At 42.1% G+C, this 15,182-nt stretch overlaps 1 pseudogene; it reads right to left on the reverse strand.

Annotated features, from left to right (window-relative positions):
- The window catches only part of LOC138293961 (vitamin D3 hydroxylase-associated protein-like), a 62,532-nt pseudogene that overhangs the window by 14,655 nt on the left and 32,695 nt on the right, over positions 1-15,182 (reverse strand).

Raw genomic sequence — 15,182 nt, forward strand, 5'->3', positions numbered from 1 at the left:
ATATTATTAATTGTGATGGCCACTCTAGTAAAAATACTAATATCAGTATTGATAACACAATTAATATTAGCATTAATATTATAATGAATAGCACACTTAATAAAAATAACTGATAATGATGGCATAATTATCAATACTACTAGTAATATTACTGCTTCTCTAATAGTACTAATCCTATTACTTCTTCTGCTACTACTACTAATGATAATAAAAATAATAATAATTTGAAAAATATTAACATAAAATAATAATACAAACATTAATAAAAACTCAGTTGGCTAGCCCAACTTCAAGCATCTTTATATGTTTACGCGTTTACATACTTGTCAAGTTTGAACACCTATATAAATAAAATAAAAAACAGTAGAAGATACAAGCAAATTTGATGAAGTCATCAGAATTCCTCCATAGGAAATGGAAACAATGTCAAACCTTTGGCTGCACCTGAGAGCAAGAAGGCTGCCGTAAGTTGTATGGAAGACCACTATTGCTAATTTCTACAGAGGAGAAGTTTAGGAGTGGCAGCCATGAAACAGAAGTTTAGGTAAGAAGCCAAGTACCAAGTAAAATGATGCAGAGCATGTTGATCTTGCTGCAGAACTCTTGCTGGGCGATTAAGAACAGATGTCACCAGACTGGAATACTGAAACCAGAGACTACCCAACTAATTCTGTTTTTGAACACTGCCACCAGGTAGAGCCAGGAGTCTCGTCTGCTACTGCCACAGCCCTCATGGCAGACAGTGACCTAAAGTGAGTACTGAACCATTGATGAGCTCACAAGGGTAAAATGGAATTTTCTTGTTGAAAATCTCTTCTTTGAATGGCCACTAAAAGAACAGTCTCCTTTTGACCGTTGTTTATACACAACACAGTTGATGGCAAATAGTGAATGAAAGAAGCAGTGATGGAAATATGGGTGACAGGAAGCCCGGATTTCACTCATTAGAATTTTTGTGGTGTTAGGTTCACTGTCCAATTTTTGTCAAACGTAATACTCCAAACAAAGAACTGACTGAACTTCCTTTTCTTTCTTTGAGGCAGAGTCTGGGACTGCTCAGTGAGTTAGCAAGCAAGGTTCTTCTATCAAACCGCCTAAAACTGGTCTAGCACAAAGAATGTCTAATGGCAATTTCTATATGATCTTACAGCAGCGTTTCCCAAAATGTGAGTTGCGACTCTCTGGTGGGTCACCAGCCGATTTCTGGTGGGTTTTCAAAGAGCAGTAAATAATGACACCTTTATATTTTGTATTTATCGTGTCACATTTGCTGCACTTCAAAGACATAGGTCACATGTCAGGTTCTATCTTTTGACAAATTCCTGCTTATTCTTTTAACATGGAGATAGGTGTTTAATGTTCTTTCGCTGTCTCCAAAGTGAGAGGAGTTTTTAAGGTGAGCCATGTGACGATCTTGCTGAGATACATGGAGTGTGAAAGGAAAGACTGCAGAATCTATTTTTTTTGGTTACACACAACAAAATTAAAATACCCTTAAATGAACTATGAGGGAGGAATGCAAAAAGTGTAAAGTGCATGTTATTTTGATAAGTCACAGCATTTTCAAAGCACGTCTACTATTACATTAAAAAATCATCCTAGCTCTTGTCTGTTAAAGAAAGGTGGTTCCTGAAAATTTGTTGTTCTAAAAATTGGGCCATGATTCTAAAACATTTGGGAAGCACTGTCCTAGAGAGTTGAACATTAAGCATTAACACAGTGGCATATGTGCATGTGTATTTATACTAATAAAGGAATTCCTAAAGATTTTCCAGATGTAGTCTTGGGAACATTAATGAAATCCAAACCCAAATGCAGTAGTAATTTACATATGTAGACTTACAGTTTTTTGAAGAACCGTGCTCTGAGTTTTTTAGGTGCACACAGATACTTCAAGATTGTTCTATGATTCAAACTAAACATACTGTTTAACTTTATCGTACTCAATGGCCACTGCTCTACATGCAACCTGCAATAGCATATTACGTGAAGGCCATTACAGAGGCCGTTAGACACTAGCAGTGAAAAATTCTGGTTATTACAATTGGGGTACAGTAACTCTAATTACAATGTGACACTTTGACTCATATGCTTTTTATCAATTGCCTCTGCAGTCTTCTAAACATTTTTTGTCTTCAAATGTCTCTGATTTGTTACAGTTCTCCAACTCGCCACACTTTATTGCCCATTTGGAGATCTAGGGTAAAGCCTGTACTTTATATCTCGGATATTGCATGACGTTTTGTACAGCTTGGAACAACGGGCAATGAATGAAATTAGCAGAACATTGACAAAAGTACTGACAATCCGTACCAGAGACGTGGCGTGATTCTGAAGAGTTTTATTAAAAGGAAGGCTTGTAAGGAATGTTTTTGGAGTGACCCCAGTCCTTGTCCTTAGTTTTTTAATCCTGTGTAAATTTGCAGGGCACTGGAGAGCTCTCTCAAGACAAATTTTCACTTGAATACATCCTTAAAGAACTTCATTTGTGATCAAAAAGATATACTTAATTGGACTGTTGTTCACATTATTGGTAAACAAAATGTACTACACAATCACCCCCCACCACATGAAAACAGAAAGAACTCATCCTGTCTGTCATGTAAAAAGATAATTTTTAATTAACATAATGTGAGGCAGTATTTGTATAGAATTTGTTAGTCTGTGGTGAATTTACCTCATGGCCTGCCTGCTGCAGGAGCTTTTTGGTCTATAGAACAGCTCGTCTCATGCATGGAACGGGCATTGTGTAGCCATCTGTGTCATAGTATCCAACTCGCAGTGGCGTGGAATTAGAGTACAACTAGGTGGAAAGAGAAAAGTGTCAAGCACTATACCAAGGGTGTAATGAAAGAGTATGGCATATAAAACAACATAATAAAATGGATTGCAGAATATTACTTGTAATCACTAAATATGTATGCTTTCTGCGAATAATATGTGAGAAGCAGCATTTTGTTTTTATAGTAAAAATCATGCACACACTATAACTATGCATAAACCTGTGGTTTGACAAAAAAAGCAGTAACATTTATCCAGGAGTGTACGAAAATAAAACTGCCTTACAAATGTGTTCTGTTTTAAGTCAACTGCATATATCCTTTGTGATGAACAAAAGTGGACTCCACTGTGCCACACCATGTCTAAAACCAGATGTGTCATCTAAAAGGCCATCACGGCCGACAGCCTTGCCTATCTGATCATCAGGCCATTGGCTTTAGGCCAACTCATAGCTAGGACACCATTAGACTGGATTAAGAGTGCAAAAAGGAAAACAAGACTACAGGCCTTCTCATTCATGCTCTGGGGATCTGGAACTACAACCCTGTATTCACCAGGACTGACCCAAAAAGAAATGAGGACATAGTTGTTTTAAGAGCACTGTGTCAGGATGCAGCAGAAGGTCATATCTGCTCTCGCAACTCAGCTACTGCAGCGATCACACATAGGGGGTCATTCTGACTCCCGCCGGCCGCGGTATCCGCAGGGCCGGCGGGAGCCGCCAGAATACCGCTGCGCAGTCACAAGACCGCCGCAGGTATTCTGGGTTTCCCGCTGGGCTGGCGGGCGACCGCCAGAAGGCCGCCCGCCAGCCCAGCGGGAAACACCCGTCCACAAGGATGCCGGCTCCGAATGGAGCCGGCGGAGTGGAAGGGGTGCGACGGGTGCAGTTGCACCCGTCGCGATTTTCAGTGTCTGCATGGCAGACACTGAAAATCATGGTGGGGCCCTGTTACGGGGGCCCCTGCAGTGCCGTTGGCATGGGCACTGCAGGGGCCCCCAGGGGCCCCACGACACCCCATACCGCCATCCTGTTCCTGGCGGCCAAAACCGCCAGGAACAGGATGGCGGTATGGGGGTCGTAATCCCCATGGCGGCGCAGCAAGCTGCGCCGCCATGGAGGATTCCCCAGGGCAGCGGAAAACCGGCGGTACACCGCCCGTTTTCTGTTTCTGACCGCGGCTGTACTGCCGCGGTCAGAATGCCCTTGGGAGCACCGCCAGCCTGTTGGCGGTGCTCCCGCGGTCCCCGGCCCTGGCGGTCCATGACCGCCAGGGTCAGAATGACCGCCATAATCTGTTTCTTTGAATATAAGATTGCACAACCCTCCCCTGTTTTTTCACTAGGCCCGCACTGTACTAATACCAATGAATTCATCATTTATTTGCCTATTTAATAGAAATAATTAAAAAAATATAAAGCATGCAAAACTGTTTTAATGTTCCATGACAAAGGTGCATCAATTTAAATGACAGCAAATTAAAACACAAAATTGCAGAGTACAGTGTTAAAACCTCTATGTATTATATTTTTTGACAAACATACAAATACCAAATCTATACATAAGTACAAACATTAAAGGATAGCACTGTAAAACCTAATAGGTATGTATGTTTTTGGACTTGAGAGTGCAAGCCAACAAATTGCATAGTAGAATGAATGGACAGTCAAGGTTTCAGTATGGTTGAGACCTTTTTCTGGTTGTTCCCAGGGTCTATGAACAGGATGTTTCTCTTTTGTTTGGCTTATGGAGATCCTCTACACCTGTTGAAGTCTAGATCTTCCCCCAACTGGTCCTTAGGAGGGTATGGGAACCAGCCTCACTGATCCTGGAGAGACCGACTGGTCCGGGAGCAGTTGCAGGCAGAGTCCTTATTCTATTAGGGCATTGGGGGCTTGTCCTTCCAGCTTCTAGGTGTTGCCGCCAATTGCAGTGTCCAGGTCTCTGTCTCTCCCTTGTGCAAGAGATTTTAAGTGGGATTGGAAAGTTCTAGATGCAAGGCACCCCTTTTGAGGGTGTCACATCACCCCTCCACCCCTGTCCTAACCTGCCTGCACAGCATGCTGGACAATCTATGATGGCGCTGTCAAGTGGTCTCTGTGTACATCTCCTCTGGGGGCCTTAGTTCCACCCTTAGCTGACATTACTGCTAGGGACTTTCCCACCAAAACATCAAAGGAGAGTCCTGTCTTGTATTAGCTCCAATTGTGTGGGCTTCCTCCTTTGTTCAGTGGGTCTGGGTTGTCCTACCTCTGGTACAGTGTGACAGCTATTTACCAGATGCAGATTTTACACCCCACCTCTTCCTCCTCAGAAGATGAGTAAAGCACTGTTAATTGCTCATTTTGTGAAAGATGACCCTTGTTCCCTCTGCCTGGAAGCAGAGTAATTAACTTGGCCCAGCAGGGTAACAAAAGGCCTGAAATCCCATCCTGAGTTGAGCCAGATATAAAGTGTACACGTAGGTTCATAGGACTTGCATATTCAAACTTGGCGTACATGGTTCACCCCAGTTTGCAACCTCATTGGACTTTGTAGGCCTAAGGGAAGCAAAACTGCACTTTATGGTGGATTTCCCATATGTATAGTACAGTGACTCTGCAGATAAACCAGTAAACTCTACTGACCTTACTCATGAGTGCCAACAAATATTATAAGGCCTACCATAGGACAAAATGTAACTCTCTTGTACGATGCTACCTTTACCCAATTACTGGGTGGTGCATGCCAATAATCTCACATGTACAGCCTGTACATATGTCCACATGCTGGTGCACACGTGCTCAAGTGTAAACATGTGCAGTCCATTTACAATGTGATCACCTTGGTTGAGACACAAGTATGAGACTCATTCACAGTAAAAAGTAAAAAACTGGGTAATCAAAAAGCAAAACATTGCAGACTAATAGTTGACCAAATATGAAACAAAATTGAAAGGTTCTTCAGTTGAGCCTTTGTGAAGAAAGATGACCTGAATTTGAAAAGATCATTAGAGTGTTGCTAGACCAGACAAAAATTGGTACAATCAGCACCTGAGATCTAATAATTCATCAGTTTCTGAAGTGTGTACCTAAAATCAGGAAGTACAAGAGCAAAGTTTAAGTGGCAGTTGTAAGTCCTCATTCAGCCCCTTTTCGCCCAATGACATCTCCAAAGAAAACTAATGATAGCAGATTATAGTTGTTTAAAAAGGGCTGAGCTCTATACAATGACAGAGCCTAAAACAGGGTGACAATTTGGGAAAAAAACATCTTCCTAAACCAACCTTGATCCTATAAAGGAAGATGTTGATACAAATGACCTGTCAAGTAGATAGGAGCTTTCAATAAAGTGTAATGTGCCAATTAAGAGGACACCTTTTTTGAAAATACAAATATAAGCATTAAGCTAAAGCTGTTCTACAACCTATGGTTATAGTCTGATTTCTTTGTACACCATTGTCTCACAAAAGTATTTTATGAATAACGTTTGGGATATTTTGAAAGAAAAATAACCACTGCGTGCTTTATAAAATGTAAACCGTTTTTGAAGACAATCAGCTCTACAGGTGGGATTAAGGTGAGTTATTGCTTGTCTAGAACACATAAATCTGCCTCTTTCTTGAAAGACACATACCCTGAGTTAAATCAGGTTTACTGCTTAATATCAATAAATAAATATGATAGTCTTCATACTGTGATTATTTCTGAAAATGTTCTCTGCACGGTCAGTCCACGATTGTCCATAATCAGTGGACATTGAAAGTGCAGGCCCCCTTCTCTATGTCAGGCTCCAACACATGCCACCACTACTTCCTACCAGAAGTATACAAAAAAGAGAAGGATGGACTGCTTAAAATTAATCTCAGCCACTGTTGATTACTCAGGTTGCATTCCATTCCATTGTTATTTTGCACTGCATGTGACCTCAGCTTGGGCCCAGTCATGTGCAAGTGAGTCTGGACCCTGCTCTAATAGGAACAGTCTAGCCTCAACTGCCAAGCACGTTCTCCCTGAACCAGTTCACAAGCAACCCAAGACAGGTTTCACCCTTATTAGAACTCATCAATCAATCATTCAATCACTCAAACATTTATAAAGCGCTGCAAATCACCTGTGAGGGTCTCAAGGTGCTGGAGCCGTATGCTGCTACGTGGAGGAATGAGCATTCGAACATCCAGGTCTTTAGTTCACTTCTGAATAGCTGTTGTGATGACGTGGTCCTAAAGGGCCGGGGGAGGTTGTTCCAAGCCTTGGCTGCCAGATGTGAGAAGGAGTGCCGTCTGCTGTTGACTCGACAGATCCGTGGGGTGTCTGCGAGGGAAAGGGAAGCTGATTGGAGGTATCAGGTCAGTTGGGTGAAGGTCAGGCAATTGCTTATGTATGCTGGTCCTTAGTTGTGCAGGGCCTTGCAGGGGTGGGTCAACATCTAGAACTGGCATCTCTTCTGAATCAGGGGCCAGTGTAATTTTTTGAAATGGGGTATGATGTGGGTCCTTCTGGGGAGGTCGAGTACAAGTCTTGCAGCTGAGTTATGTATTGTCTGGGGTCTCTTCAGGAGGCATGCTGTGATTCCTACATAGAGCGTGTTTCCGCAGTCCAGTCTGCTATTGATGAAGGACTGCGCAACAGTCCTTCTGGTGTCTTCTGACAGCCACCTGAAGATCTTTCAGACGATGCGAAGGCTGTGGAAGCAGACAGATTAGACTGTGTCAACTTGTTTCTTCATGGATACCTTGCTATCCAGGATGATGCTGAGGTTGCGGGAGTGGTCTGTTGGGGCGGGTGGGTATAACTGGGTTCTAGTGGAACAGTGTGCATGGGACCCATGTCTGGGCATACCCGTCACACCTAGAGGCCTTCATTTCCACTGAAGAATACAAAAAAGAGATGGATGGAGTGATTGAATTAATCTCAGCGACTGGTAATTACTCTGAGCCACATCTCAGTCCATAGGCACTCCAAAGGGATACACCACTCTAAATGCCCTGTTTACTTTAAGAGGATATGGGTTATTAGGGAGGTGTGGACCCCTTACATTGGCCTCAATGGGTTTAGTTCATCAGCAAAGTATTGGTAAACCCATATTGCAAATAATTAGTCCATAGCTTCACGTCAAAGTTCTTATTATTAAATTAGCATATCCAACCAAGTCAGTGATTCAATGAGAATTTATCCAGGTACATGTATGAAAGACAGAACATCACTTTGACTAAAGACAAGCGCCAACAAGTGGTTCATAAACCTGGGGCTTTCTCAAGGCTGAAAAAGTAGAAAGACAGAATAAGGATAAGCATTCTCCATTTAAAACAAGAAGACTGAGAATAAAAAAGTGTCACTGAGGTGCAAAGAAGAAGAATAAACAGACCTTAGTGCCAAAAGAATTAATAAATAACCCCACCGCCCCCCCGGTTTATGAACCACTAGGGGGCGTAACATGTGTTGGCGCTTGTCTTTCGTCATAGTGATGCTCTGTCTTTAATTTAAAGGCCCTGAGCACATGTAGTGCACTTTACTAGGCACTAACAAGTAAATTAAACATGAAAATTGGGTAGAAGGCAATTCTACTACATTTAGAGCAGAGACCTCAAGCACTTTAGCACTGTGGTTAGCAGTGCTAAAGTGCACAGAGTCCTAAAGCCAACAAAAACAAATTCAGCAAAAAGGGGAGGAGGAAGGCAAAAAGTTTGGGGATGACCCTGCAGAAAGGGACAGGTCCAACAATTTCTGTTAAAATGATTGCTACAGGGAAGCCATTAGGAACAGCATGCTGTTTAATTTTCTTTTTCTCAGAAGGTACCAGTTTCTTTTATTTTCACTCTCCTGGGGAATATATTTATCATCCCCTAGCACCACCGGAGTGTCACTTTTCGTGACGCTCCGGTGGTGCTATGTCCTGCAACGTATTTACAAGGTGCCGTTAAGCCACTTTTTGTGGCTTAACACCACCTTGTAAATACAACCCCTTCACATGCAGCCCTTTGTGTGGAAGGGATGTGTAATGGGTGTTGCTGTGGGCATGCCACAGCAACACCCATTGCATTTTGACACTGCCTCAGATTTACAAGTTTCCCCAGATGTGGCGTTAGCAAGGCACAACGAGGAGGAATACTTTTATTCCTCCTCGTTTTTTGCTTATTCTATGCGTGCTGCATTTTGCAGCACGCATAGAAAGAGCAAAATGCCAGAAATAATTGTTTATGTGCGGGAAGGTGTCCCTTCCTGCACATAAACAATCATTTGAAAATATGGGCTTTAGTTCATCAAGAGGAGTTTCAAGAAACAGACGTGTCACTTAACATGCGAGTATGTATCAAATAGAAATATAAATTATGTTTTAGTAAGCCTTGTAGTTGTTTGACTATACTGAACTAGCACAAGCAAAAACAGGCATGTGTACATTAAAGCCAGACCACTCACTGACTGCAAATATGTGTTATCTGGTGCAGAGGTGAAGATGGGAATCTAAGGTTTGCAGAACCATGTGTGTGAAATAGAGTAGCTCTTAGAGAAATAATCAGAAACAGCCCAACTCTCCCGATGTGCTTGAGAGTTTGCAGTAAAAGCCTTGTAGACATTGATTTAATCCAATTGTTCCAGTCGGATTATGATCACTCTCAGTATTAGGTACGCCGGTGCAGACTTTGGGCTCCTGGAACTTCCACGACAAAGTAGTTGACTGGAGCTGGAAGCCATTACCTCTCTATGATGAAGATATTTCCCTAACAAACAAGGGGATCCTTCATTGTGCATCCGCAGCATGAATGACTGTGCATGTATTTTTATCAGAGGCAGGCACAACTGTAGAAATTAAACACACATGAAAATGCAAGAAGGAAAGGCAATGCATTCAATGCTGTGCAAGAAGATTGTAAACAAAGAGACAAGAATTTTGCTTCCTAAGACTTCAAGGACTGTATTATTTAAACCTGTTCATGCTGCATGTGGTGTGGTTTCATGCAAATAAGAGGATGCCTATATTGTCCATATATGCCACATGTCATATGCAGGCAGGCAGACAAATAAGTGGTAGCACTGGCATTCAGTTAGAGCACCATTCAGTGTAATACTGGTGACGTGGTATGGAGGGTCCCATGACACCCATAGTGATGCCTTCAACATAGGTACCATAATAGACTCCACCCTCAAGGACCAGTCTTCACTGGCAGCTTTGGTGTGCCTACTCAGGCTCAATCCATGTTTCAGGAGCCATGTTGTCACCATGGTGTGGCCATGAAGGGTACAGTATTTGACTTCATGTCCCACTCCCCTTTGGTTAGGCACTCCCTCAAAAACACAAAGCAGCAGTTTGAAACGTTGCTCATCATTCAACTGCACTTTCCCTCCAGAGTTCGTGGTATGTAGTCTTGCATCCACTAGGTGCATCATTGACAGTGCACATTGATACAAATGTGGCCCATGAACCAGGTTTAATAGTACGTCCCTGGTAAGCGAACCTATGGCTTTAAAATATATGGAAGAAATCCGGGTCCATATTTATCATTCTTTCACACAATACACTGCAGCAAGACACCTTGCAGCACTGCGTGAAAGAGAAAGGGCAGGAATGCACCATATCTGTTAAGATATGATGCAGTCTGCTCTCTTCTTGCACTGGTGAAACTTTGGCTCCCTAGCACCAATGCATGCACCTTTGCCTCATTGTGTAAGGGTGCCTGAGTTGCAGGCCGTATTGTTTTTGTCTATTAAGAGACACCTTCATGCACAAAAACAATCCTCTGAGGCGTCTTCCTCTTTCTACTTGTGCTGCATTCTGCAGCACAGGTACAAAGAAGAAAAATACAAGGAGAAATAAAGATATTTCTCCTCATTATGCGCTATTGGGAAGAAGTAGCACTTTAATGCATTACCAGGTCTACCACTTACTGTAATTTTGGGAGTGCATCAAAATCCATGTTTGGATGCGTGAGAATGTCCATGCTTCACCCATTGAACACAGCCCTGGGGCAGAGCAACGCAAGGCAGCGATTTGTGCTACCTTGTATTACTCCAGATTTACCAAGCACTGCAGGGCCATGCAAGGTGGCCTTGGGTGGCTTGGTGAATCTCATCTAGGTTTTGCGTTGCTCTTAGGTTACCTTGTTTACTGCAAGGGCAATGCAAAACTTTGATAAATTTTGCCCCACCTCCTCCCCCCCAATATATATCAGAGTTGCTAAGGACCTACTACCGTAGTTTAGGGTAAGACTATACTACCCTTCATCATAGATAAAACTTGTTGGAACATTTCGGATTGAATAATTTTAGAGAAAATGCCAAAACTAGAATGAACTAGAGGTCCACAGTACATAGATAGGTACATTGATGTTCTTACTTTCTCGTTGAAGGGGATTGGAGGCACAGTATTGTCTAGGCGGAACATATCCTCACACAGGAGAGCTCGCAGAGACAGTACCAGGCTGTCCACATCTCTTGCCATTGGACCTATCACGAGTGGCACTAAGAATAAAGTTCATAGCAATAGTTACATTAATTAATAAGATGCTGTATATAATTCAAAGCGAGGCATTCAAATTGGTAGTAACTGCAAAATGCCCTTACTGGTTTACTGACCGATTGCTTGTGATGATCAACTCACACCTTCGCTCTCTTTGCCAGTTAAGATCTAAGATTTGTCAAGATAGCCTTCGACCCGGTGCAGTACAATTAGTGCAATTGTTTTGATTTGCTCTTTCCATCTTACTAAGGAACATGACAATGACTGACTATGGCTTGCTCCAGATTCATACTAGGTTTAGTCTGCCTTTTGGCAATGTGTCATGGAATCAATCCTAGTCAGGGGAGTGCATCCCATGTTTCCCACATGATATAATATTTACCAAGTGGTACATTCCGTGGATGGGATCTTACAATAAATGTTCTTTATAGTATCATGCAAACATTACTTTTGAATGGAGAAACATGTTTGATCAAGCAATGTCTTGTAGAAAAAATGAGTTTCATGACCAAATGTGGAAGTAGGTTCCGGGCGGTCTCGTAGAGTTCCACCACACTGGACAAATATGAGTTTGGAGGTCTTGGGACTGCCGTACCGTCTTTGGTGGTCTGACCACCACCTCCTCGGTGGTCTGACCGACCGATTAGTATCTGAGCGGTCAGACCGCCACAGGACCTCTGCCACCGCCAACATTTGTGCTACTGCAGCAGCGGCGGTAGGGACATTGGTGGTCAATCGTGGCTGTGCCAGCATTGGCAGTGCAGTGTTTATTATGACCTGCCTTTCTGCTGACCTTTTCATGGCGGGGACACAGCCATGAAAAGGTTGGTGGAAAGGCAGGTGAAGAGCCACAAATAGGGGGCCCTGGAGCAAATAAGCCCATGTAGATTGTGACCGGGTCCCACGTTTTTCCCCGATGCTGGCAATGTCGGTGCGCGCACTATTTGCCATGCAAAACATGATGCATAGAAACAGTGTGTCCAACTTGCTGTAAGTGCAGCACTGTAAGCTTCAGCCACTCTGACGGCACCGCCGACACACACCAGCCCTGCAGGAATGTCATAATGCAGCTGTTGGAATACCGCCGGCTTGGCGGTGTCCTCCTTACTGCCGCTGCTGCGAACTGGGAGTCCAGCAGCCAAACTCGTAATAGGGCCCTTAAAGCAGAGTCCCTATATATTCACAAGACATAGGAGCCTATTACGAGTTTGGTGGATGGGAAGGTTTCCATCTGTCAGTCCAATGGGAAAGTGGTGGCAGCATTGTTGTCGGCTCGTAATTGAGCCAGCGGTAATACGGCCACCCGCAGGGGGCACCAGCACCCCTGTAATGCGCACTATCTGCACAGCAGACAGTGCGCATTATGAAGGTGCTGGGCAGAGGTTCACTGTGGCCCCCTGCACCTGTTCTCTGCCAGCCTTTTCATGGCAGTGGAACTGAAGAAAAGGTTGGTGGAGAACCAGGTTGTAAACAGCAGGGCGGTGGTAAGTTTAGAGCCGCCCTGGCTGATTCCAATTTGCACCGCCGTGAGCCCGTCGGGAACATTGTTCCAGGCAGAGATGGTGGTCATTTGGTGGCCCGACCACCAAACTCTAATTTGGTGGTGGGACCACCATACCAGCAGCAATCATGACCCCCACTGACTCGTAATGAGGCCCATAGTGATATTAGATTGGAAGGCTAACATATTGGGACAGATGTACGTGGTTATTCAATACCCAACTTTCAACCTAAGAATATCGCAAGAAACCTCTCCTCCAGGGAAGAATCAGAACTGGTAGAAACAAGGAAGAGACTAGCTACAGCAGAATATTTGATACCATGCTGTTAGGTCTGGTATCAACATCGTGGAACACCAACCCCAAAAAAGAGGCATGAATCGTGAAGTTGCACAGCTTTCATAACATTGTTGAACTCTCAAAAATAGCATCTTTGAAGGCATGTGTTCTTCAAAAGGGCATTTTTAGGATAGGGTTTTCCGGGTGTGATTTGTTTTCTTTTTTGTTAAGTAGCTCAAAAAAATGCATATGGTTTAATACCTGTTTCCTAAAGAAAAACTATTTTAGCCCTGATTTTGTGGATGAGATTATAAGCAGAAATACACTTTTTGGAAACAAAAGCATCATGAAGCCATCATATGGACGTGCTGCCTCTGCTTTCCCTCAGCTGATGTCATTGGTGGAGTCAGCCCCTATCCATCAATTGCAATGCAAGTTATTGTGAGAGGCTGAATGATAAACATAGTGATCTGAATATGTCTGTCAGTGTAGTCTAGGAAGCTCTGACCAGCAGCTGGTTACTGACTGTTTTTGGCAGATACATGGCTGACGTACTTGGTATCACTGTGGGGTTTACCAAGCGTTATCAGCAAAAAAGTAACCAAGAGACTTGTTAGTGGTGGAGTCATAGGTTTGGTGTGGCATTAGGATAGATCTTAAGTCGATCTGACCCTCCTTTAAAACCTCTACCCTATTCTTAGTACATTGGAAAACTATGCTTATGAAACCTTGGTCAAATATCTTTGTAAAAAGCATAGTTTAATTATGCTCACCTTTGTTAGTCATCGTGGATAACCATGATTTGTCCAGAAATATAAAATCAGATCCTGTACGAGCTCCTCTGTGGTATCTCCTCACAACATCATTAGGTCACTACATCAATGTCACTGCACCATGCTGTCAACTACATCGACTACCACTATATCTTACAATAAGACATTTTTATTGTTTTAATCTATTTAAATTAAGATAAAAATGTTAACTATATTTAAGTAAATTTAAATTATTATAGATATTTATTAAAAGGGAATTCAGGGACACACCTAACCCTTAAACTATAGTCTTGCATTTAGTAAAAATAAAAGAAATGTTTAGACTAAGAGCTAAATTAAAGATATATTTGTAATGACATTTAAATTTTTTAAGGGTTAGTGTTATACTAGATTTAGGAATAGAATGATTAATTATTTTATATTAATGTAAAATATACATTAAGATCAGAGTCAGTAATAGGTTTACGTTAAGGACAAAAAATAAAATAAATAACTAAAATAAAATAATTGAAAATAATTGAAATATATTCAGAGGTTAGGCTTTGAATTAGGTTTAGGTGAAAGATAAATAATAAATTTAAAATAATTTAGTACAAATAAATAATGGTTAGTTTAGGGATAAAATCAAATAATTGAATACATTCAAAATTATAAAAAATTAGTATAAATTTAAGGGTCACCCTTACAATAAATAACATTTAATTTATATTAAAAACATTAGAATTACAGTAATGAACAACATGGCTAAATAAAAACATTAACACAAACTGAACAAAAATTAAAGTAGATGTATGGTCCATGTAGTGCGTTTGAGGTAGGGGTAAAATCCTTTAACAAGTTGCTGGATTTTTGTGGTTGTCATAAATGTACTGATCACGATTTAATGGCTTACACATTAGTGGTTATGGATGCAGTGACATATAACTCTCGTCAATTGGGATCATCATTTGTCATTGTCTCTGCCACCAAATACTGTACTGGATTAGTTGCTCAGTAGAAGTGGCTGATATGTCACTATTTCAGTGATGCAAACCCCAAGAAAAAACATCATGTGGCAGTTTGTGATGGAAAGTCGATGCAGCAGTCCATGACATGCCTGATAAAAACTTGCAGCATTTCACAAACACTTGTAATGTGGATCCTGACAAAACTTCCCAGTCCACTGCCCGGGCTCCGATATGCTGGGAGAAACTCCATCACATCCAAAGTGCCTGGTGGAGTTGCTGTCACAGAGTTTTTCCCTTGAGGCGAGTCTTGCATTGATAAAAGGAGCCCTACCACTATAGGTGCCTTTCTTCCATAAGGTCAGCCAGAGCATACCCTGAAGAAACTGATATGTATGACTTCAGTGTCTTAAATCAAAAAGAATACACTTCTCTTTACTGGCTCAGGAATAAAGATTGAAAAGGCAAG

The sequence above is a fragment of the Pleurodeles waltl genome, chromosome 4_2, assembly GCF_031143425.1.
Source record: "Pleurodeles waltl isolate 20211129_DDA chromosome 4_2, aPleWal1.hap1.20221129, whole genome shotgun sequence".
In the NCBI taxonomy this organism is placed as follows: Eukaryota; Metazoa; Chordata; class Amphibia; order Caudata; family Salamandridae; genus Pleurodeles; species Pleurodeles waltl.